Source organism: Macrotis lagotis, chromosome 7 (assembly GCF_037893015.1).
Source record: "Macrotis lagotis isolate mMagLag1 chromosome 7, bilby.v1.9.chrom.fasta, whole genome shotgun sequence".
Taxonomy (NCBI): domain Eukaryota; kingdom Metazoa; phylum Chordata; class Mammalia; order Peramelemorphia; family Peramelidae; genus Macrotis; species Macrotis lagotis.
In genome coordinates this window covers 102,726,030-102,752,768 of record NC_133664.1, presented here as the reverse complement: position 1 = coordinate 102,752,768, position 26,739 = coordinate 102,726,030, and the positions used below count along the sequence as shown (strand labels likewise).

Sequence of the window (26,739 nt, the reverse complement as noted above, 5' to 3'; positions counted from 1 at the left end):
TCAGATCAAATCCAGTCTCACTGGTCTATGTACCTGAGCAAAAAAAAAAAATGCTTCACTCATCTCTGCCTAAGTATTATTCCTACCTCTAAATAATGCTAACAACGCTTAGCTCTCAATGTTGTTCTGAAGATAACATGAGGTAAGATTTTTAATGGACTATATAAAAAGTAAATAGCTACATGATGAATAGTGATGATGATGATGATGATATAGATGCAAAGAAAAAAGCAGAACAGTTGTTACCCTCAAGAAATAGCACATTCCCCAATTCAATTTTCAAAGTCATGACTTTGATATAGGAAGGGAATATAATACAGCACTGATGAGATCAAACTCAAATAACTTATTGTTAAGATCATTATCATATGACCCTAATTTTAGAATTATGAGTCATTAGTATGGGCATAATATGATTAAATGGAAGAGTAAAAATGTGATTAGTAGGAGCCATAATAAGTTATGAACTCAATGTGACTAATTAGATGACTAAGAGGTAAAACAATAATAAAAATATATAAATGATAAATTTACATTAAATTTATAAATAAAAACAATAAATCACCAATAAATATAGGAAACATTATTATTAGTAGTAGTAGTATTACTAATAAGCACTTATATAGGGCTTTAAAAGTTCTTTTAGATATGATAGGTAGGTTCAATCTCATTTAACTCAAAACAATTCTAAGAATTAGGTCCTGTTGTCATCCTCATTTTACAGATAAAGAAACAGAGGTTGAGAGTTGCTAAATAATTTAACAAGTTCAAATCCTGTCTTAGATACTTATTAGCTATGGGTCCATGGACAAATCACTTAACATCTCTCGGTCTCATTTATCTTTTTTTTTAATTACTCCCCCATAGAAGGCAGTCTGAGAGTCTTTACATTGTTTCCATACCATACATTGATCAAAATTGAATGTGTCATAAGAGAAAATCTAACACCCCCCCAAGAATATGAAAAACCTCAAGAATAGAGAGAGAAAAAAATGTACTTCAGTCTGTGTTCCGATTCCAATGGCTCTGTCTCTGGGGTGAGTTGCTTTCTTTTATCATAAGTCTACCAGAGAAGTTGCTTCAATATTTTTCCCACAGTTGCTATTACTAGCTGTACCTCCAACTCTAATTCCTCTCCATTCTCATTTATTCTATTCTCTCTTTTTTCACCCTGTCCCTGTCCAAAAGTGTGTTGTATCTGAGTACTCTCTCCCTCAGTATTCCCTCTCTTCTATCACCTATTCCCCACCTTCCCTCCAATTCCCCCTTATCCTATCCCTTTCTTCTCATTTTTCTTTAGAGTAAGATAGATTTCTATACCCTATTAAGTGTGTATATTATTTCCTCTCTGATGAGAATGAAGGCTTACTCATTTGCCCTTGCCATCCTCTGTTCCACTCCATTGAAAGATTTTTTGTTGACTCTTATGTGAAATTTCTTGGCTTCTTCTTTATCTCCTTTCCCTTCTTCCCAGTACTTCCCCTTTTCATCCACTGATTCTATCTTTTTTCTTTGAGAAAGTTCACATGAGTTATCAATATCCTCTTCCCATGCAGGAATACAAATAGTTCAATATCATTAAGTTGCTCATAGTTAGCCATCCTCTTCCACCCCCTCTATGGTTCACCAGAGTCCTATACTTGGAGATCAAACTTTCTGTTCAGCTCTGGTTGTTTCAATAGGAAAGTTTGAAAGTTCCCTGTTTCATTGAAAATCCACCTTTTCCCCCAAAAGAGGATATTCAGTTTTTCTGGATAGTTGATTCTCAGTTGTAAACTAAGATCTTTTGCCTTCCAGAATATGATATTCCAGTCCCTGCAAGCCCTTAATGTAACTGCTACCAGATCTTGTGTAATCCTGGCTATGGAGCCCTGGTAGTTGAATTGCTTATTTCTGACAGCTTTTAGAATTTTCTCTTTGATTTGGGAGTTTGGGAATTTGGCTGTAATATTCCTGGAAGTTTTTCTTTTGGGAGCTCTTTCAGGAGGTGATTGGTGAATTCTCTCGATTTCTATTTTATCCTCTGCTTCTATGATCTCAGGGCAATTTTGCTGTATTATTTCTTGAAAAATGAAGTCTAGGTTCTTTTCCTGATCATGGCTTTTAGACAGCCCAATAATTTTTAAATTATTTCTTCTGGATCTGATTTCAAGGTCGGTTGTTTTTCCAATGAGATATTTCATATTTTCTTCCAATTTTTGGTGTTTTTAGAAGAGTTTTATTTCTTCCTGATTTCTTGGAAAGTCATCAGCTCTCTTCAGTTCCATTCTTCATTTGAAGGAGTTATTTTCTTCAGAGAGCTTTTTTATCTCCTTTCCCAGCTGGCCAATTCTGCTTTTTTAAGATCCTCTTCTCCTCATTTGCCTTTTGTTTTGCTTTTTTTTCCCATTAGGCCTAAACTGGTTTTTAACATATTTTCTTCAATATTTTTTTGTATTTCTTTCACCAACTTCTGATTTGGTTTTCATGATTTTTCTGTAATGCTCTTATTTCTCCTCCCAATTTTTCTTCCACTTCCTTTAATAGCTTTTCAAAGTCTTTTTTGAGTTCATCCATAGTCTGAGCCCATTTTCTATTTCTCTTGGAGGTTTTGGATATGGAAGCTTCAATTTTGTCTCCATCTGAATATGTGTTTTGATCTTCTATGGAACTAAAGTAATTCCTCTATGGTCAGATTCTTCTTTTTCTGTTGTTTACTCATTTCCTCAGCCCAAGACAGCACTTACAATGTTTTGGGGGATTTTTGGGGGGACACCCCACTGGGATCTTTATTCCTCCAAGGTCTTATGCTGTCTTGCCTGTGCTTTGATATGTAGGTGACCACCTCACTTCCCTCTGCCCTGGAGCTGTAGGGAGGGATCCTGCTTGGCTACTTAGGTTGGAAGCCCAAATTGCAACCTGGATATGAGTGTAAGGCAAACAGCAGAGTCCTACCTTGAGGGACAGCAGAGAAATTTCTGCAGTCTTCCCTGACACCCTTACCATCTCTGGGGGTGCAGGTTGCTTTCTCCAGATTCTCACTGCAGATTCTGTAGCCAGTCATCCTCATTCCACACTCATTCTGGTGTAGCAGAGTTATCTCTCTGCTCCTTCAAGCTATTGCAGGTGACGGGCTGGATTGTGCTGTGCTGTGCTATGTTTTTTTTTTCCAACCCTTGGTCCTGGTGAAACAGACCTTTCCTGCAGAACTTCTAAGTTACCTTGTACTGAGAAAATGTGTCACTCAGTCTTTCTGTGTGTTCTGCCCCTCTAAATTTTGGCTAGAGTCATAATTTGTTGTCTTTTAGAGTTTTGGGGGGAGGAGTTTTCAGAAAATGCCGCTATCTTAACTCTGTCCCCCATTTATCTTTTTTCAAAATTTATGTTTTATAAACATAACTTATGCCCAGAAAGTTTTAAATTTGTAGTTTTATATTTTCCCAAAAATATGCAGACCCAAGATGACAGCTGTGGATAATTATTACAGAATATGAAGGCATATAGATACAGAGACTGGGATAAAAAAGAGACAAATGAAAGTGAAATTTTAAGGGGCTATAGTATAGACTGAGTGAAAGACTCAACCAATTCAAGGAACTATTAAGTGTCTACTCTTTCCAAAGCATGGTGATAATGAGAAAAAATAAAACAATTCCTTCCTTGAAGAAATCATATTGGGGGACATAAACATACTCATATAATGGATCAAATACAAACTGTATACCAAGTCACACAAAATGATTCCAAGTGAATGAGGCTACTAACAATTGGGGTTGGGGATCAGCAAAGATTCTGAACAAAAGGTGTTTCAGAAATGTGTTTTAAAGTATCCACTGAATGAAATTAGCCTCTAACCTGTAAAGGGCCAGATCAAATTAGAGACAGGAGACTGAAGAATCAAAACAGAAGTTTGATTGGGTTTGGAAAGCAAGGAGAAAATGAAGACACATGTGCTGGGACCCCAGACCTGTGGGGGGAAACAAGGCATTGTGTGGAGATCTCAATCTGCATACAACTGGCCATGCAGGGAGCTGTAGCTCTGACAATGAGGAGTTACAGCAACACTGAAGGGCTTCAGGACCAGAATATAGAACTTATCTGAGCTCACAGAACACTGGGTGCTGGTCGAAACAGTAGAATAAATATATGATTTTCCCAGAGGAGGAGATTATCCAAAGGGTCAACTCAAAGGATTCCTTCCTTGCTGGACCTTAGTTTCAATATCATGATGAAAAAAAGGTAGATTCTAAAATGTAAAAGGATAATAGACATAAAAAAACACCTGTATAAAGCAAAGGGGATAGGGGGTTCAATGTTGTATGGGGGGGACAAGTAGAAGACAAAATAAACTACAAAAGCAAGCATGTGAGCCCTAGGAAATAAGATAGGAATGATTGGTAGGGGCCACACTGGTGAAAAGGCTTCAAAAACAGGAATCCTTACTGCCTTAGTTGGAGAAGAGGTCATAGCAACATGCATATAACATTTACATTACTGGTGAGTTCACTAAGATGAATCAATTGGATCAATTCTCTGGCCAGAGCTCAGGCCCTTATTTACTGCAGCCCAACACTTAGCCCTTAATTTCTGACACTACTCCTTTAGTCACTCTTTAGGACACATTATTATGGACTTTGGGCTCAACTTCTATGGCAAGTATGCCTCACATCTCTCTTTCATTGAAATTCATGAACTACCTGGTTGTTATTAATTTTTTCAAACTTCATTTAGAAAACCTTGACAAATTGTTCATAGGTAAGAAAAATCTAACAAATAGGTGACCTAGTAGCTAATATTCAGGGGTTTTAATATATTTATACTCAAGATACAAAATTATTTCAGTATTTTTGTAGTTATGGTGGCAGAATGACCAGAAAGGGAGAGAAAGAAGCTGAGAATCATGCAAGTTTTAGGCTTTCTGCAAACATTAATTCAGATTTGCTAATATTATATATACATGCTAAATGACCAATAATTCTATGAAGGATTAAGTCATAGCTTTGATTTTCTCACTATAAATGAAAACATGACATAATAATTTTAGAGGGAAATATATTTACTAAATATTATTGACTTTATTACTGTAGAAATTTACAAAAGATGTAACTCAAAGAAAAAACAAAATATAAAATAAGAGAAGTCAGCAGAGATGGTTTCATTGTTCATCCAAATGGAACTTGAAACACCTAATAGGGTCTTTGGTCATTACTGCAGCATTTCAGGACTCATTAGAATAAGCAAAAAAGATAAACCTTGCCTGTATAACTACAAGTTACCCCTATGTTTTCAAAAAGAAAACTAAGGCAGACAGAGGTTAAGTGACTCATCTAGATTTACACAGCTATCAAGTGTCAGAAGCAGGATGCAAACCCCCCTAATTCCAAGGCCATGCCAGTTTACTTTTCAAGTTTTCCCAATGAAGAAAATATTACAGAATCATCTATCTTTCTGTCTAACTAATCCATGCATATCTTTATATAGAGATACAGCATGACAGACAGAATGTTAGATGTTGGAGTCTTAACTTCAATCCACAGATCTAGTAAAAACCACAAAATCCATGCCTATGTATGCAAATGTGTATTCATATCTAAGTTCGTATATAAATGTATTTGTAAATCTTCACTGCCATGTGTGCTACAACTCAACTTTCCAAAATGTTAGGGGCTTTTTATTTTTTAGTGAGTTATATACAATGGGATGTCACTTGCATGGCAATATTTTATATTGGGTTTGTTTTCACAGGAATTGTCTTCACCAACTTTATGATTTAGATCCTTTCAAATGAAGATATAACATCAGATAGTCTGAAGGAAGTAGCTTCTATGGACTGTTGTATGGGTTTCTTAGCTTGGATAGATATAAAATATACAGCTTTAGTTATGTAAGAAATACAGGAAGAGTTTTGGGTATGTATGAAATGCACAGTTCAATTGTTAAAAAAAAATGAGACAGGTAAACAGAGATATTCTCCAAGTAAGCATGCACTGTTAATATTAATATACTTCAAATGAAAAGGGTGATGTTGAACTAAGTGATCTCTAGGGTCACTCCTTTCTCATAAATTCTCATAAATACCATGACAAAAGAAATACTATTTTACATTGAAGTACATTTTTAAATTACCATTCTTTTATACCATTAAGGAAAATCACTTTGCCTTCATCTTTTCTGGCCTCCTAAGGTCAAAGATAATGCAAGAAAATATCAATTTTGTGTAGTGTAATGCAGTGAGGTTAGAGGAAGATTAAGGAGGAGAGACAGAAGAATCATAATATTCTCAAGTTGAACAGGATCTCAGAAATCATTTCAGGGGGCAGTTAGGTGGTGCAGTGGATACAGCATGGGCCTTGGAGTCAGGAAGACCTGAGAACCAATACGACCTCAGATACTTAGCTATATGACCTTGGGAAAGTCACTTAACCCCATTGCCTTGCAAAAACAACAACAAAAAAAAAGATATCATTTCATCTAGCCCCGTTATTAATAAATATTCCTCTACAGTACCTAAAGAAAAATGGTCACTCAAGCTCCATGGATGCTTAGTGATGTGAAATTCACTACAACAACAAAGCACCTCTTTCACTTCTAAACATCTCTAATTTATAAGGGAATTCTTCCTCATATGGACTAAAAAGAGTTTCACTCTAGTTTATACTTCTCTCTTTCATAGAATTAAGATAAATAAAAAATTGTAAAGCTTCTCTATAGCAGAATTTCTAGAAGAGTTTCAATATTATACAGCAATATTCCCATGTTCTTTTAAATTTTATATAATATATCAATTATCCCTGTATTTGCTGGTAATTCATATCTTTATGAGATATTTCAAAAGAAACTGAAAAATAGGAAGGAACAGAATCTTTTCAAATTCAGTACAAGAAGGCATTGTAAGTTAATACTGGAAAAATATTGCTACTTAGGGTGGGCTAATTCAAGATAATTAGATTAGGTCTCCAATATAAAGCACAAAATGGAAAAGGTACATAGACAAAGCTAAAGTGATCTATGAATATGCATCCAGAGTCTTTCTTTTCCAATTAGATTGATTATGTAGAGTGACAGGTTCACTCTATGTAGATTTGTGACAAAAGTTGAAGTGATTCATTTTAAATAATAATAATGATGATGATGATTATAATAATGGTGTATTAAATATTACATAATTCCAATGTTGCTACAAATATAGTTCTGGTAGGTGACAAGCATGTACATTATGAAGAATTATAGGATTATCTGTTCATTGTTGGATACCGTCATGATCATGTACACAATGACTTTGTTTTTCTTACAGTGATTACATAAAATTCTAACAATTTCTGACTTAAAAAAATTTGTTCCAGCAATTTCGCAATCTGTCATCAAATTGTTTCCAAAATATTAATAAGATTCAAGATTTGAGCCAAAATCAATTGGTCAGAGGGCACATGCTCTCATTTTTATTCAGTATATTGTACTAACTATATAGAACTGATTCTTATCTGGTCACTTGACCAAGAGGATTCCAGAGGAGAAAGTGACACTAGTGACTCTTCATAACCCTCCCTTACTTAAGTCTAATTCTTTTGCATGCCGTGGCAGCACATTCCTGTAGTTACAGTCTTCTTCAAGAACAAAGGATAGGGGTGCTTAGGTGGCGTACTGGATAAAGCACCAGGCCTGGAGTCAGGAGTACCTGGGTTCAAATCCAGTCTCAGACACTTAATAATTACCTAGCTGTGTGGCCTTGGGCAAGCCACTTAACCGCATTTGCCTCGCAAAAACATTAAAAAAAAAAAAGAATGAAGGATAAGGTACATCTAGGTGGTGCAGTGGATGGAGCACTAGCCCTGGAGTCAGGAGGATCTTAGTTTAAATTCAGCCTCAGACACTTAATAATTACCTAGTTGTGTGACCTATGACAAGTCCCTTAATGCCATTGCCTTGCCAAAAAAAAAAAAAATGAATGAAAGATAAAAAGCAACTAGCTGTATAGTTACATTATTAAGATGTTATGTGTTTTTAGTTTGTGCAATGTAAAAGTTAGCCAGAAAACCATGACTGCTGAGCATGCACATTATAATCATATTGAAAGCACCATATAGTATCATAAATATTCACAAAAAACAAATTTTATATTGTCTCTTTTTACAAAATAAAGAGGGATTTCTGGTTTAATCTCATTCACCATTGCTGTCATGCTTTTCTCTGGCATATTTTTAAATGAACTGGTTGGCAGTAAGAGTCAGTTGTTCAGTAAAGTTGATAGGAAAGTATAGTCTGTGTGACAGTGACAGAAGAGAAGTCAAGTTTCAAGAGATTCTTTCCTTATTAAGGGTAGTTATACAACAAAGTAATTATATTGAAGTAAATTTTAATTTCATTTATCATTTAACATAATGCTTGTCACTAGCCAGCAGAAAAAGTAAATATTTTATATCACAACTATTCATTTCTGTTGGTTAGTTAAATGACTAAAGATTTTTTAAAATTTATTATCTCTCAGCAAGAGAGCTTGCAAAATTCTCCTGCCATTTTCCACCACATATTTATATGAGTGAGCAATTTCATTTTATTAACATTTGAATGCAAAAGGAAAATAACAAACACTGACGCAGAACAAATTTAAGAATATGTTCTGGTACTGAGCTAAATATTAAAAAGCTGTCTTCCACTGAAAAAAAATCAACACTAAAAATAAATTGTAAATGATTACTATACATCAAATATCTTATTATCTATTGCTTATGTTATCAAAATATTTATATTCAACATAATTTGTAAAATAAAAAACTAATATGAACTCTTACAGATGTTTAGAAACATGATATTTGGTTGATATCTTTTAATTCTCATATAAAACCCCACATAAAATAGTTACAATTATTTTATAAATGCACAATTTCATATTTTGAGTTTTCAGGCTTTGAGCCAAAATATAATATCATATCTATTAATTATAATTGCATACTGTAAATTTCCATTTGAAGATTTTTTTAAAAGTAAAAAAACTAATCAAAATGGTAAATCAAAATATGTTGTCTATTGTTTCAATAAACTTTTTTTGGGGGGGGTTTGCTTGTTTTTTTTGCAAGGCAATGGGGTTAAGTGGATTGCCCAAGGCCACCTGGCTAGGTAATTCTTAAGTGTCTGAGGCCCTATTTGAACTCTGGTACTCCTGACTCCGGGGCAGGTGTGCTACCCACTGAGCAACCTAGCCACCCCCATTTGGAGATTTTTAGCATAATGGATAGAGCACTAGGCCTGAAGACAGGAAACCTCACTTCACATCTAGCCTCATCTAGCAATATGACCCTGAGAGTCAATTAATCTCCATCTGCATCTTTATCTTTAACAATAAAATATGGATAACAATAGCTCCTATGCCATAGGATTTTTGTGAGGATCAAATGAAATATTTGTAAGACATGGTGTCTGAAAGGTGTTAAGTGCTTAATAAACTCTTTCCTTCTTTACTTTTTTTTGAGTAAAAGTTATCATTGTAGTTATTGTAACTATATATTCAATTATTCTGAAAGCATTAGTACAGTAATAGGATACTGATTAAGTCCAGTTCTTTTTCCTAATATATACTGGTTTTGAGACACTGGCCAAGTCAAATAGCTTCATTGGTTTCCCAGGTAATTTTCCTGAATCTTATTTTAGAAAAATTGCTGATTTCCATGCTCCTTAAGTCTTAAAAATTGCATTAAAATCACAAAACAAAACAAAAACACTCCCATAGTTCTTGACCATGCTCAAGAAGTTTCAGTGGCCTCTTCTTGCTTGTCAGATAAAATAAAAAAGTTCTCTTTTAATCACTTAAAATTCCCTCAAAATGAGATTTGAGTCTACCTTTCCAGGATTACATATGATTCTCTTTCATCTCTTGCTCTTCAATCAAATAGGCCTATCTGATTTGGCCCTATTTTATCTTGACATGATTCTGCAAGCTAGCTATGATTATTTCTATTTGACAGTTCATTAAAATGATGCAGAGTGGAGAAATGATTTTGATGTAGGTCTCATTGCTAAATCACGACACTTTTGTCCAGAACCTTGTGCTGTAGAAAAGGGCTACTGTTTGCAGGTATGAGTTTGTTGGCAATCAGGTGGAGGCAGACAGTGAGAAGACTAGAGGAGGAAAAGAATCTTAGCTGAATTAGAAAAGCATAAAGGTAGATTTGGCTGTGTATTTATGTGTGCTCCGTAATGCCAGGGGACCTTGTCTTAGCTAAAACTTGTCTTAATATCTAACAAAGCATTCTAGGTACCGAAATGGTGGATGAATAAAGGGGATCATAAAGTTAAGAGATGGAAAGGCTATCTATTCAACCTCTTCATTCAATAAATGACCAAAGGTCATGGAGGTCCCAGAGGTAGTGTGTCAACAATCAGTAGTCTAATGCCAAAGGTAGGGCTCCTTCTATCATGCCAGGCTGCTGCTGGTTCGATTATGTTCACTACTTGTGAGATCTTGGGAAAGAGGTTTGTATGTTTAACGTGTATGTGTGAGTGTGTGTATATAGACACACACATACAAGAAGTAAGTTTCCCTAGAATCTGACCTTTTGTGTGGAAGATAGAAAGGAGACAATACCTGTGCCTGTATGTCCAGAAGGGGTTTCTCCATATGATTCAATAAACTCTTCAGTTATATCAACTTTGTTTATAACTGATCTACATTCGTTCCATTTCCAAACCCAGCTAGGGCAGGGATGAATATTTGCAAGCCCTAAGATAGCACACACTGCCCTATACACATGGGAGCTCCCATATGCCACAGTGCCCCAGAGAACACTAAAGCTGAGATAATGTCAAGATATACCATTGCAGAGCTTGACACTAGCTTATGACAAGTTCTCCAAGTACTGAAGTCTAAATGAATATGGAGAGGATAATAAAATTTCTCACACCTAAGCCTGAGGAATGATACCCGAAAGCAGCACTGGTCATTTTTATGGTAACATGAAAACTTTTTGTTGTTTCTGTTTAGCTTTGCAATTATAAAAGATATTTTTCTGATTTTTCTCTTAAAATGGTTATAACTTTTTGAGAAGAAATTTCACTTCTGTATATTTGAATTGGTTTTAAAAAAACTTTGTGGCTGAATTGAATAAAAAAATAGAGTGTGTATGTGTGTGTGTGTGTGTGTGTGTGTGATATGAAATCATGGATTTGTGCTAATAATTTTATATCTTGATTAGGCTTTTAGTCTTACCTATAATTACCAAAAGGATTCACCCTACTTATAATACACATATCTATGGAAGTGGATCAACTGTGCTTTATGAGAAGACAAATGTATGTATGAATATAAAACTGAATAGCATTTTTTTAAGTAGGACACAAAGGAAATTGTTATAAAGTCATTGTTTACCAAGGACCTGGAAAGAATCTCGGAATTTGGGAATCTTATTATTCATAAAGCGAGGGAGAAAATTTGACAGCAAAAATGTTTTAATATTAAACTTATGATTATTCCTTTCAGAGACAGAAATGAATTCTGAAGCTAAGGATAAAATAATGTTAAAAAGAATACAGCTTTCTAAAACTAAATCTCTGATAGGAATACTCATTAAAGTATAAGGTATTTTGTCAATCATAGTGTGCTGAGGCCAAAAAAAAAGCACTTGATTGAGAAGAAAAAGTTTCTAAATCTTGATTTGTGTGTGGTTATATGACCTTGGGTAAGTCAGTTCATCACAATCAGTCCCATTTTCCTCAATTACAATTGGATAGATAACCAAAATTTCTCACAGCTCTAAATTGCTAAAATTTTAATGTTTTTTACATCTCTATATCAATGGTAATTATCTTGGTCTACAGAAACAATTTTTATTGATAATTTCCCATTTTCTTTATAATGTTTAATTTATACATTTAAAACATTATTCTGAGAATTAGACCAAAGGTTCATTTTATGATGCAAAAAAGATATATCTGTGACATATTATTTAGAAATAGAAAAATGAAAAGTAAGATACTGAAAACCTGACTAAATATGGACATTGAAAGAAAGAAAAAAAAGAGAAAGAATGAAAGGAGGGAAGGAAAGAAAAGGAAAGATGAAAAATAACAAAAGATGTTATGGGAATGAAGAGATTCTAATAAAAGAGAAGGAAAGAGCTACTCATCAGAAAATAGGGTAATAGATATAAGCAGAGATTGTTAGCTGTAAATGCAAAAATGACACCCTTAGAATATCACTGTGTCACAAAGACACAGGAGACAATAGACAGGCTACAGTCTTTCTGCCCAACTCTCACTTTTCCTTTTTCCTGGGCCACTCTAAAAATTACTCACCTATTCTTTACCTTCCCATATAACTCTGACATATGTACATCCTGGTACATATTGATCAAGTATGGCCAGGTTTGTGCAAGCATGTGTGTAAACAATAAAGTGTTATACATATGGAAGCTAATTTTTTTTAGGGTTTGTTTTTTTTTTTTGCAAGGCAATGGGATTAAGTGGCTTGCCCAAGGCCACACAGCTAGGTAATTATTAAGTATCTGAATCCACATTTGAACTCAGGTCCTCCTGACTCCAGGGCCAGTGCTCTAAGCACTGTACCAACTAGTCACCTCTGGAAGCTAATATTATTGCAAATGTCCTTACAATTTATAAAATTAAAAGTTTGCTTATAAAGACAGTTATTTAGAAAATCCAGGGTTGTGGAGATGTACACTCACCCATATTCCTGGAAATGTATTACTGACTTGCTTCTATATATTCAAATGCCTTTAAGTAGGCATTATTATGTTTCTATTTTCCCTCCAGAATAACAATAAAAGCTCCATAGCTTCTTTATAATGCATAACTGTACTTAAGCTGTGCATTTCTAACTATTCATCTTCCTTGTTGTAAATATAATGGTGGTGGGATTATGCCTGACTCTTTGGAACACTTTCAAAAAATCATTTTCATCCTTATATAAGCACATTATGCACTTATAAAGAAAATGTTAAAACCAGAATGTTACTCTATATATTACACTCTTCCTGGGCTGATACTGCTGATGTTGTGTCACAAGCCAATATTCTTTGACCATCTTGTTTTCTAAAGGATGATTTCTCCTGCCTCATTTTATGTCAACATGTACCTATGGCTGTTTGGACAGCTTTACATATATTATAAATCTAAGTTGATGCTAAATATGGAGAAAGGAAAAGTAGTTTTAAGTATATGACTTGGTTATATTATCATTAGTTTATGATCATATGAATTTCAATTCAAGACATCCTGCCTCTTATTTAATAACAGACCATGCGTGTGTGAATAATAGAATTGTAGTTATAAGACATTCAAGAGGTAGTATAAAATAAACAATGCCAACCTCAAGCATGAATTCCCTATGCAATATCTCTACCCACACCATGATTATCTTAGTGACAAAGAACTCACTAAGACCAGCTAATTTTATGTCAAACACCATTCAGAAGAAATGAAAATAATACTATGGTAACTCCTAACACAAAATATGTTGTGCTCATAAGATCCATTGTTCTGGGCACATTTATAAAGGATTAAGATTAAATCCACAAGGCATGCCAGAAAACGGTCTTTACTACATGTCTAAAGTATAAAAGAAAAAATTAGGCAAAGGGGTAAAAAGGTACAGAAATGTTTTGAAGACAATCAGGATAATATAATTTTGTGCTATGGAAATACTGACATCAAGAAGAGGCAGTAATACCATATGGAGGTGATTGGGTTTCTCTTCTCTGCTGAAATGACTTAAATTTCTTGCTAAAAACTGTCAGTTTCAAGGTTGCTCTTGACCTAAACTGAACTTTCATCACCCTCCAAGTCACCCCCTATTAACAACTGTCTGTTTTACTTTTGGGATGGCACTGTACTCCTAGTCACCCCAACTTTCAACCTTAATGTCAATGCTTGAATGTTCAATTCTCTCACCCTTCATATTCAAATAGTTGCTGTCTTCTCTTGTCTTCATTCTCATTATTTATTTCCTTTCTCTTCTGATACTGCCACTACCCCATAACAGTCCATGAGTACCTAATGCCAAGAGTCTTCTAGTTGGTGTTCCTGCCAGTAGGACTGGAACAGAAAGGAGCCTGGTGACTCATGTTCATTCAAATATCACACAGATGCAAAAGGCACCAAATCACAGTGACCAAATGTCTCTAACAGTAAGAACACAGAAAATTCCTTGTGTTTCCACTTCTTTTTTCACCTTTAGCTTTTGTTACTAAGCTTCAAGATAATCTAGAGGAGGAATGTGATGCCTGAGAATCATATTGAGGTATGATGAAACTGAGAATGACCAATTTGGGGCACACACACACCCTCCTTTTTCTCAAGACCCTACAAAGTGACATAACTCAGATGGTTGAATTCCACAGAGAAACTTGTCATTTCTGCCAATCTTCCACTCAGAGGCTCATCTCATTTCCCTGCTTGATGGTCCATTGCCTTTCTGCTGCTAACCTATTGTTTTTAATCAAAAAAAGATGCTCAATTGAGCTAAGCATACATTCCGATGTGTACTTGTGTCCTTGCTGAAAAGGGTTGTGGGAAGAGGGGGCAAAGGGAAGGAGGGTGATGACAGTCAACCACCAATATTCCATTAGCTTACGCAGAATTGGATTATGGTAAATTAGGAGAGCGAAAGAACTCAGACAAATGCTGATCTAGTCTTTTCTGTTGTTTTACCTGCTCACAGTTCAGTTTTATGGATTACACTGAGTCTCTAAAACTGATTCTCTGTCACTCATGGCTGGGAATGAAAGGTCAATGTTCAAATAATTTTTTTTTATCGTTTCTGTAAGATTCAATTTGATATTTCATGTCGCTCTTTGCATAGGAATCACTGAAGAAGCACTATGAATTTTTGCTGATGGGTGTCATTCTACCAGTTCCCCTGAAGGACAGAGTACTTCAAGGTCAAGCTGCCTATAACAATGGCATTGCCAATTAGGGAATAGGGTTTTTTCATTGTTTTTTTTTTCTGGTATGCAGAAAAATAAAATGATATCTATGTGGTACCTACCAATATACATGTATGAATATATATAGAGAGAGCTGGATTATATTGGAAATGATCACTCTATACAAAGAGCTAAATTCCAGGGCTTCAAAGACCCTTGCAAAGAATGGATTTTAGGGTAAGTGGAAATGAATTCTAGAGAGGAAAGCACAACCAGTGGTTCAGGTGTAGAGAAAGAAGGCAACAAGAAAGGGAAGGACAATTAACAACTAGGAGTAGAGTAAACAGTGGAACAATAGCTAGAACAAAGGCTAATGTAAAGTAGTAGTTGATTCTTAAAGGGTGGTCCAAGCATAGTTGAAGATCCCCAATATCCTTCCTTGGGGTCCTTGAGATCAAAACAATTTCCAAAAAGTTTTGTTATTTTCTTATGGAAATATGCCTTCCTTTTCAAACAACAGATCTATAGAATTAGAGAATCCAACAGTTTTCTATTAAATCAGACATTAAGAGATTTGCAACAATACACTGCAACAATGTTTTGGAAAAGTCAGATTGGAATTCATTGGTTTCTCATTATTTTAAAAGGATTATTGTTTTTTCATTTTTTTTAATTCCTAAATTGATAAGAGACCAAGATTGTAAAGAGGTTTGAACATTACGTTAAGGAGTTGAGACAATATCCTGTATAAAGGAGAAAGCCAATACAGTCTTTTAGACTGAGGTTTGACATCAGCTGTATTATAATGGGATCAAAAGAAGAAACTATAGGCAGGAAATGATCACAATAATTCATCAGATCAAATTAATATACACAATTAATAAAAATTCTGGAGTTAGGTGAGAAAGGTTTGAAGGAAAATGAGTTTAGTTTTGTACATTTTGAACTTGATGAAAAAAGTGAGGCACATAGATGGACAGGTCTACCAGAGGTAGATAGGAGATTGAATGGAAAAGTTTTAAAATTTAAAGATGTAAATTTGAAGCCATGATGATAAAGGTGAAAAGGAAGGCAAGAAGAGGACATAGAGTGGCAGAGCAAAAGGCAAGATAACTGGGTGAATGATTGCCAGGGATGTAAACAATGGTTCAAAACTGACTATCAATTTTTATTTTTGCTGTTTTTCTGTTGTATTCAATTCTTCATGAACACGTCTGGAGTTTTCTGGGTAAAGATACTAGGGTGGTTTATTATTTACTTCTCTAGATCATTTTACAGATAAGGCAAATACTTTGGTGGGGTTAGGTGCTTTGCCTAGAGTCATACAGCTAGTTGTCTGAGGTCTGATTTGAACTCAAGAAGATGAGTTTCCTGGCTCCGAAACTGACACTGTGTCATCTGCCCTAAAACTGACTATATATATAGTGGAATAAGGAAATCTGCAGTCAACCATTCAGCATTCAGGAAAGCTAAGATCCTGGCCAGAGGACTTCTAAAGCCAGGTGGATTAAGTACCCAATGAATTCGGTGATTAAGTAGTCACTGATAACCTCTGACAAGACATTTTCAGATGAGGAGTGGGAAGGGGAAACCTATCACCTAACTGATGGTGAGTCTCACTTAGAGAAAATATTAAATGACTACTGATGAAGTCATTTATTTAACATGTCAACAGAGGATGTCATTTGTCAAAGATAATTCAGGGAAAGGAACAAGAAGAGCCAAATATCACAAAATGTGACCACTGTCATCCATTTTCCCTTCATTTTTTAACATATTAAGGTCAAATATTAAATGTTTAAATTCAAATTTATTCTTATTCTTTTTTGGTAGGTCATTCGGTCATGACCCCATTCTCTTTCTTCTATGAACACTGTATGGAGTTTTATGCTATTTGGAGAAAAATGTTTAGCAAATTATAAATCCCTACTTTAAAACATGTTATTGGGGCGGCTAGGTGGCGCAGTGGACAAAGCACCAGCCCTGGAGTCAGGAGTACCTGGGTTCAAATCTGGTCTCAAACACTTAATAATTACCTAGCTGTGTGGCCTTGGCCAAGCCACTTAACCCCATTTGCCTTGCAAAAACAAACAAACCCTAAAACAAAATGTGTTATCATCATCTTTTATTATCATAATTATTATTGAAAGTATATTCCATTTTATCATCAGAAACAAGCACAAATTCATCTTAACGGCATCCAAAATTCGAACAACTTGGGAAGAGCTGAAATATCTGAATCTGAAGACCTCTCAGTTAGCTTAGGAGTAAAAGAAAACTTTCCCAGGAAGCTTGTGGCTAAAAGGAAAGATTTAAAAAGTTATTACAAGAGAATAATAATGTCAGAGATAAATAAAAACAATCAAATAGGCTTGATATTATGAAGCCTTGAATTAATTCTTTCATCTGTCTCACCTTCTCTCTATACATCAGCTGATGAAATGGGCTGGAGGACATCACACAACCAAGACAAAAAGACATATACTATAAATCTATACCATTTAAGTTCAACTAGGCTTTCACCACTAGAAGACAATCATTTTATTCCTCTCTAATTCCCATCTTATTTCCTATCAAAGCTGTACTAAGATATTTTTTCTCCTCAGGTCTCCCAGACCAGCTCCATCCCTCAGTATGTATCTCTTGCCTTCTAGTTTTCTGAGAAAACTAAAGTTCCTTAATCTCCCCTCTTTTTCAACTCAAAATACTCAGATATTGTTTCTCACATTCTCTTCCTTTCCTCCAGTCTCCAATAGTAAGGTAAACTTTTTCTTCCTAATCATCTGCACTTGGTAATTTTGAATTTCTCCTTATCTACTGGTAGAGAGAAATATTTCCAATTTTCCCCATTTAAAAAATTTTAACTAATAATTATAAATATTAAAAATATTTAAAAAAAGAAATTCATTATATTTTACCACCCCCTCAAGCTCTCTATATTTCTCCTGTCATCTCAACCAAATTCCCTTTTCTTCCACAAATAAAACAATTCTAAACTAATTTCATCACAAAATTCCTCTCTTCCTTTGAAAAAGTTGAAATACTTCCACCTACATGAAGTTATTGCTTCACCCTGCTGTTAGTGCCCTTCCTCTCTAGGCTCCACAATCCTGTATTTAAATTGGTTTAGTATATAGGTGGATTGCATATGGATTGCATGCATGTATATGGACACTAAATATTACAAAAACCACATACATATATGCAAATATATACATAAATATATACACATAAATACATATAAACACACAGGTGTGTATAAAATGTGTGCATCTGATTATTGAACATTGTACTATGGGAAAATATATTGTAGCACTATGAGTAATATATATTATCTCTGGTGTAAGGCAAAGGTTTCAGGGTTATTTGATAATAATTTATTAGATGTCACTTGCTTGCCTCTTTTGTTTAAATAGGCTTAGTGAGTTTTTTATAGCAAAAATGAAAAATGGCATTATAACATCATGGACGAGTTCCCTGGGCTAACAAGCAGGAGTCATCATTAGGCTATGATGACATAATTACTCTTCCTCAGCAACTGGCTGACTTAATAGGATCATAGCTAAAAAGCTATGGATTCCACAGGCAACACTCACATTTCATTAATGAAGAATTGAAGGCCCAGCCAGTTTAGGTTAAGTGTCTTGTTTACAGTCACACGGACAATAAGAATCAGAATCTGGATTAGAAGGTAGAAGGTAGGGGAGGTTTTATGTCTAAATCTAGAAAACACCAGCAGTAGCATTTTCTTTGGGAGTAAAGGGGGCCCACTCCAATTGTGGATAGCACTAATAGTTAAAATTGTTTTTCCTTCATGCTAAAACTTTCTCTGCAGTTTCATCCTATTGATCCTTCTATCCTCTGTAGACAACAAAACATGTCTAATCACACATTCTCTATGACTGCCCTTCAAATACTTGAAGAAATTTAGGCCCAGCACTTTTTTTCTCTTTTACTGTATTTAAGAACACTACTTTTTTTTTTTCTTAGTTTTTTTTTTTTTTTGCAAGGCAATGGGGTTAAGTGGCTTGCCCAAGGCCACACGGCTAGGTAATTGTTAAGTGTCTGAGGCCAGATTTGAACTCAGGTACTCCTGACTCCAGGGCCGGTGCTCTATTCACTGCCCCACCGAGCCACCCCTAGATAGCAAAAAGTGTAAGATAAATTCAAGAAGAAATCTCTCAGGAAGGAACTTGGCAAGTGAGAAATGCTTAGAATATAGGACAGGCTTCTCTTGATTGCTTAGTAACATGAGATAACCTTTGTCACTAAGCAAAAGAGCAGGGTAAAGGAAAACTTGTTCCAAGTTATAGTAGATTCTCAAAAGACTCTGAAGATATCCAGTCGCAATCCATTATTTCTGACCTATCCTGGTTACTTCACTACAAACCCCACAAAACCCTCAGAGCAATGCGGAAAATGGTGAACCCTCAAGATAATTGGGGAAACTTTTTCTGAAGTCACTAGATCAAATATTTGAAATGGAGAACAAAAATCCTACTTCTTTAAGATTTATTTTCAGATGACAATTCTTATTATCTTGATACAGTATTAACAGAAATGATAAACAACACAAAAATGGGACATATTAAACTTGAGAACTTTTCATCTCGGACAATGATAAATTCTACTCAAATTGTAAATCTTATATAAAGGAACCTGACCATGTTGTGGAAATGTTTTTTGAATCTTGAACTGGTTAAATACAAAGCATGATTCTTTGAAGAAGTCAAGAATATTTGAAAAAACAAGCCTTCAGATAATTTACTATCAAATATATATGTAATCTACATAAAAGATAAAAAGCACTTCATTTTATGCAAGTGTTATCTTTAAAGCTAACATGCTACTTGCCTTCAAATTTTGGTTTTTCATTTAAATATATACTCAAATATATAGTTGCAGGATATGAAATTTACAAGGTTAAGTTTAGTATTCTTACTTTTTCTTACTCAAGGCACAGGTGGGAGAATGGTACAAATGGGTTCTTGAATTGTCAATTAACCTTCTTTCAGGGTCTATATTTAAAATTCCTAGTTTCCCTGATTCCTTTCTTTTACCTCTTCTTTCTTAGCTTCAGTTACTAGTCTTCAACTTTATTAGTCTAGATAGAATTTAATCAGCTTTGTAAGTTTTCCAGCTATTTTCTAAAAGTATATTTTTATTTTAAATGTTCTTTCTGCTGCTGCTTCAGTAACTTTTCCATAGCAGAAACACTTGGAATTGATGCCTGTTATAAAGATTTTTGTTTTTCAGAATGAACTCTGTCATATAGTTCAGTAAACTGTAGAGATACAAAATAATTTAAAAAATGAGCTATTGGGGCAGCAAGGTGGTGCAGCAGATAGAGCACTGGCCGGAGTACCTGAGTTCAAATTTGTCCTCAGACACTTAATAATTACCTAGCTATGTCAACTTGGACAAGTCACTTAATCCCATTGCTTTGCAAATAAATAAATGAATAAACTAATAAATATGAGCTATTTTTATAATCATGGACTGCTTAATTATAAAAATGAGAAACTTGTATCACTTTTTATGCTTGAGCATTATTAGAAGGGAAAAAAATCACCAATCATAGATACAATTCTATTAAAGCCTTGCTTCCTGTTAATTCTGAATACAAATTATGTAGGGTTTTATTTATGCATATTTATATGTAAATGTCATCACAGTGAATTGTTTATCACTGAAGTCTGGGGCAAATTTGTTTATGTGGGAAAACTTACATTAATTACTAAGTAAAGTGTTATTTGGGGTCTTTGGGAAAAAAACAAAAACAAAAACAAATGCAATCGCAGATTCTAGTTGTGTGACCCTGGATTGCTTCAGTTTCTCATCTCTAAAATGGGAATAACTGCATTCATGTTTTTGTGAAGATGAAATGAGATATTTGTAGAGATTTTAATTTTTAAAATATTAGTTATGATTGATGATGTTGATGATGCCTGTGATTAGCTTTAGGAATTGAAGGTTTATCAGGTGACAACAGAATCCAGATGATTTAGTTTTAGCTTAAGAGAGATTAAAATTTTGGAATGTCAAGCAGATTGCAGAAGAGGCATTGTTACCTACCTTAAGGTCAAGATTCACAAATCTTGAGGTTCAGATTACAAAAATCTAATGGAGTAAATCTAGAGTCAGAAAGCTAGAGTCCTAAATCCATAGTGTTTCAAGGTAAGTAGATAAGACAGATCAAAGAAGGTTGAAATTCATATGGAATTAAGACTTATTCTGCATAAGGACTATAACCCTAGTACCTCTGATCCTTGAAAGATAATTGTTTCTATCTACTTAGGATTTGACAGTAGCTAAAAGTGAAAGGATTTACAAGGTCCTTTCTGGTAGTCTCATAAAGTCTATGGACTTCTTCATGCAATATCTTATTTACTATAAACATAATTCAAAGAACTTCTAAATTTAGAAGGTAGTGAAAATGAAAACCCAATTATTCCCCTATCCAAATTTCTGGATTCCTTGAGTCTTTCCATGATCCAATGGGAATGTATGAACCCTAAATAAGAATCCATGATACAGTGTGAAGGATAAAGAAGCTAGAACATAAATAAGAGAAACTCAATACCCATTCCAAATTCAAATAGCAATGGAATAGTCATGGGTTTGGAGTTAGGAAGATATGAGTCATATTTGACCTGTGCTAGGTAAGACTTACCTGACTAGATAAGTCACTTAACCTTTGGCTCAGTTTCCTCATCTATTAAAAAAAAAAAAGATAATAGCTTCTACATCCCAGGGTTGTTGTGAGGATTAAATGAGATAACTGTGAAGTGCTTACTTAACAGAGTACGCAACATGTAGCAAGTATTATAAAAATGTTAGCTAAAGCTATTATTATTATTATTATCAGCTATTATTACCAAGTTAATTTCAATAACTTGATTTTTTCATAAGATCTCAATATAATTCCGTGGAATTACTAATTTTTGGTTAAAAATATACAAACTTACAAAAATAATATACACATATACCTATAAGAAGCCTAAGACTTCTCTGCAAAAATGTTGATAAAATATTCATTTGAGGAAGATAAGAAATGTGCAGAAATCTACTCTGTAACACTTAGCTCCATCAAAAATTGGTACCCTGCATAGGAAACACTGAACGTGGTTCAATATAATGTAAAAGGCATGCCTTATTAACTCTTGGACATCTCATTTCTTGGTCATAAATCCTATTACCTTGTATTACAAACTGCCATAAAATTCAGAGATAAAAGATAATTTATGCTCAGTGTACAGAAGCTAATGTTTCTCTACTCCTGAGAAGCACAGTACCAGAAAATGAGAAAGTATGTATGTGAAACCATAAGCCATTCACACACTGTGCATGGTTAGCATGATAAACACAACTCAGAAAGCATGATGTTCTTCAACCAGGGACAGCCTGGTGGTAATTGACATCAGGAAAGTTTCATGTGCAAAGTGTCCTAGATTATTACATAAAATTCCCTATTCATAAAGGGTGATTGTTCCTTATTAAGAACATGTTTTAGAAAGAAGGGGATGATCACTTTTAAATAGTGATATTATGCATTCTGCTTTTGATTTTATACTTGAAAACCTCTTCAAAGACAATGTTACTACTGACTCATGATTTTACTCATCAATAATCAGAGTACTATTTTGAAACACAGCAAAGTATATGTCATAATGTTCTAATGAATCTAGTTAAATCTTAAGTCTTTCTACAATTTTAACTGGACCATGAAATATCCTGTTGTGAACTCCTTATTATAACTAATTTTTAAGTAATAAAAAATGAGTTGTTATGAGAGTAGAGACTAAAAGAAAATGTAAGAACTAGAATGCTGTATGGTTAATAAAAACAAACTTTTTTCAATATTTGATATATTCAATAAGCAATTGATTGAATGTAAAAATCTGAAAGGGATTTGGATTCTTTTACAAAATACTAAAGTCTATCCTGTCCCCAGAAAGGAATCTTCTAGTTTCTGATTAACGACATCCAGTAATGGAAAATTCATCACTGCCCAAGACACTTCAGTTAATTGTTGGATGATTCAAACATAGTATTCTTGAGGCGGCTAGGTGGCGGGTGTAATGGATAAAGCACCGGCCTTGGAGTCAGGAGTACCTGGGTTCAAATCCGGTCTCAGACACTTAATAATTACCTAGCTGTGTGGCTTTGGGCAAGCCACTTAACCCCGTTTGCCTTGCAAAAACCTAAAAAACAAAACAAAACAAACATAGTATTCTTTTATTTAGAACCAAATCTGTTTCACATTAACTTTTACCTATTATTATTTTCTCCTTCTGAAGAAAAATAAAGAACAAGTCTAATCTCTTTTTGATATGATTGACTTTTATGTATTTGAAAATAGGAATTTTAGTTTCTCTTCTCTAGGTTCAAAACATTAAGTACATTTAATGAATCCCTGAGATATTATGATTATAAGTTCCCTTAGCATCCCACTCAGTCTCACTAAATAGGCGATAAAATAGAGGAAAAAACTATACAATACACTGATCAAAGTGTCTTCTGTGTTTTAGATATCATTCTTCAATTCAAGTAAATTTTTAATAACAGAGGCTTCCAATTATGATATAAATTGAGTTTGCAATCACTGGATACTTTTTTCTTGAAATATTTTTTTTTTTAGGTTTTTGCAGGGCAAAAATTAATTGCCAACTAGGCAATTATTAAGTGTCTGAGACCGGATTTGAACCCAGGTACTCCTGACTTTAAGGCCAGTGCTTTATCCACTACACCACCTAGCCGCCCCTTGAAATATTTTCTAAACATTCACTGCCCCACTTCAACTCTGATTCTACATCTGAGGAACTGCTTCTTTTTTTAAACCAACTGAAGAATTTTACATGACATTCCATCTTTGTAAGTTCAACATGTCATTCCAGCTTAATGACTCTGTTTTGCATGTTTTAAATTAGCATTCTATCAATCTTCTTGCCATTCACAAATTTTAATGGGTCCATAATATATCTTTGTCCAAATTATTTCTATGAGATTGGAATGGATCTATCCCATAAGAAAATTTTGGAAGATTTTGTAAATTATCTTGGAGAAATACAGGAATATTCATTCACAAGAGTTTCCTGATCTACTAGACTGATACTTCAATATTTTAGGATCTATGATTTTGTCCACATGGGAACTCCAGTGAATATCAGAATATATCTATGACTGAATAGCTATGTCCTAGAGAGCCACTTGAGACTGAAGAAGACTTATACAATTAAGGGGTAGAATTAAAATTCACAGGTTCCAAAACTCAAATCCAGCAATCTGTCATTTAAATTACATAGCTAATTTAATCTAGTAATCCTTCCCCAAAAGATTATAAAATTGTTCAGACAAGATTCATTCTTAATTAATTCATTCTGGTTTATAATAATCATCTGTTTTTTCCCCTAAGAGCTCATAAACATTCCTTTAATAATTATGGCAGTGGGACAGCTAGGTGGTGCAGTGGATGGAGTACTGGCCCTGGAGTCAGGAAGAACTGAGTTCAAATCTAGCCTCAGACACTTAATAATTATCTAGCTGAGTGACCTTGGGTCAAGTCACTCAACCCCACTGCCCAGCAAAAAATTAAAAATAAATAATCTATGGTAGAATCTTACTTGGAATATATATCAAATTCACTGGTCTAGAGTTTGAAGGATGTGTTTTTATCTCCAATTCGAAACTCAGATTATTTACCTATCTCTAGGGAAGCTACAGGATAATAAGGACAGGCATAACTCAAAGCCTAGATACAGCAACCAAAGTCAGAATCCCCATTTGACCTAACTACAACCTCTGGCAAGAATACCTCTTCTATCCTCCTAGGACTGACAGAATTCTACAGATTGATACTTGAAGGTGAATACCACTGCATTCCTAGAATTATGAGTTGTATGTGTTCTGGGCCTGACCTGCATTATTGGAACTGATATATAATATATATTCTCTGGACACTAAGAACTAAAATGATACTAAATGAGGTCACAAAAGGCTTTAAATATATGACTATGAGTTCACGGAACCATTAGAAGATCATGATTCTAACGGGAAAAAAAAAAAAGACTGTAAAGAGCAAAAAAATTTTAGGTATATCTCAGCATTCTAAGAATCTATTCTTTCCTTTCCAAAGAGAGTTTAAAAATTGGGAAAAATATTACCTGTCATATCATATGGATGAAAAGATCAATGTGTGACAAACAAGCCTCTCCTTTCCATACTGCCAATAGAGAATGGTCATCTTTCAATTTATAATTAAATTATTTTAGGACTTTTAATTTTTTTATCAATCTCATTGCCTTATAAAGTATACAGGTTGGTTGGTTGTAATTCAATCTTAAAGAGAACCAAAACGACATCACTACATTACAGTCAAGTATATGACTGTGATTAATCAAATGAAGACAAGACTGTTCAACTATAGGCTTAGAGTAAATAGGCCATGGGAACATTTGGGATGGATTCTCTAAATCTGCACATCTCAATTTTTTTTTTGAGCTACTTAAATACTATATTGCTCATAGAGTACAGAATCTTCTTTGATAAGGGAAAACAAGCTTGGTGGTCATGTGCCACTGTCTCCCCATGTCTGTGTTCACTATCTCCCAATACCAAAATTCTTAAGAGACACATTGAGAATGTCATTGTATCATTTCTGTCCATCATGAGTGTTTAACTTGTATGAGTTCTTCATAAAGTAGTCCTTTAGGCAAGCAAGACCAGTTCACTGAAATTACACTCTCTGCAATGAAGTTTGAATGCTTGGCAGTTTAGTTTGAGAAAGGACTTAGGTATTTGACATCTTATCTTGCCAGGTTATCTTCAAAATCTTCCTGAGACAATTCAAATGGAAGCAATTCAGTTTCCTGGTATGCTGTTCCTATATTGTGCAGGATTCACAAGCATACAACACTAAGATCAACACAACAACTCTGTAAACCTTTAGTCTAGTGGCCAGTCTAATACCCCTTCTCTCACACACCCTTTCCTTCAGAGTCTCCTGAACACTGAGCTAGGTCTGGTAATCCATGTGCCAGCCTCATCAGCAATGTTTATATATCCCTGGAAAGTATACTGCCAAGGTAAGTGAACTTATCCACACTATCAAACTTTTCCATTAGCTGTAACTGATGGTACCATGGATGGATGGTATGGTACTACCTGGTGGACCATCTATGGATTCTTGGTGCTGTTAGGTGAAAATTGAAACAAGCAGAAGAAAACAAATCTGTTGTTGTAATGAGAGCCAAATGTCTGCAAACAGAAAAACAAACTGTCCCTCCACTTCAGTTTTGGCTTGTGGCCTTAACAAGTTAAATAATATACTATCATTGTGATAGTTAATCTTGATGTTGTGTTCTTCCTTACTGAAGGTGTTTAAAAATAGTGCAGAAAATAAACATACTATAAAGCATTAGAGTAAGTATACAAGCTTCATTCCACAGGTGAGTGAGTAAACAGGAGATCATTGTCCATTATCCAGAACCCAGGCATGTATTCCTTCATGAATTTGAATAATGCATAAAACACACACACACACACACACACACACACACACACACACACACACACAGTGATTCAAGCATAGAGATACAGCAAAGTTAAAAAAACTTCCTAAGATTTATGACATAAAATATGTAAACTGGACAATTATAATACTATTAAAAATATATATACATATTTGGACTATGGCTAAAGTTAAAACAACAGAAGCTATGCCAATAGGAAACAAAATCATGCAAGTTGTCCCAACAGACATTTTTTTTTGTAAGGCAAATGGGGTTAAGTGGCTTGCCCAAGGCCACACAGCTAGGCAATTATCAATTGTCTGAGGCCAGATTTGAACTCAGGTACTCCTGACTCTAGGGCCGGTGTTCCATCCACT

General features: G+C 34.5%; 1 protein-coding gene and 1 pseudogene across 1 annotated transcript in view; one reads left to right on the top strand and one right to left on the bottom strand.

The window, feature by feature from the left end:
• LOC141492802 (thiamine pyrophosphokinase 1-like) overlaps positions 1 to 26,739 on the bottom strand; it is a 485,555-nt gene that overhangs the window by 140,232 nt on the left and 318,584 nt on the right. The gene's annotated exons all lie outside the window — the stretch shown is intronic.
• LOC141493547 (cell division cycle-associated protein 4-like) lies at positions 15,078 to 19,546 on the top strand (annotated as a pseudogene).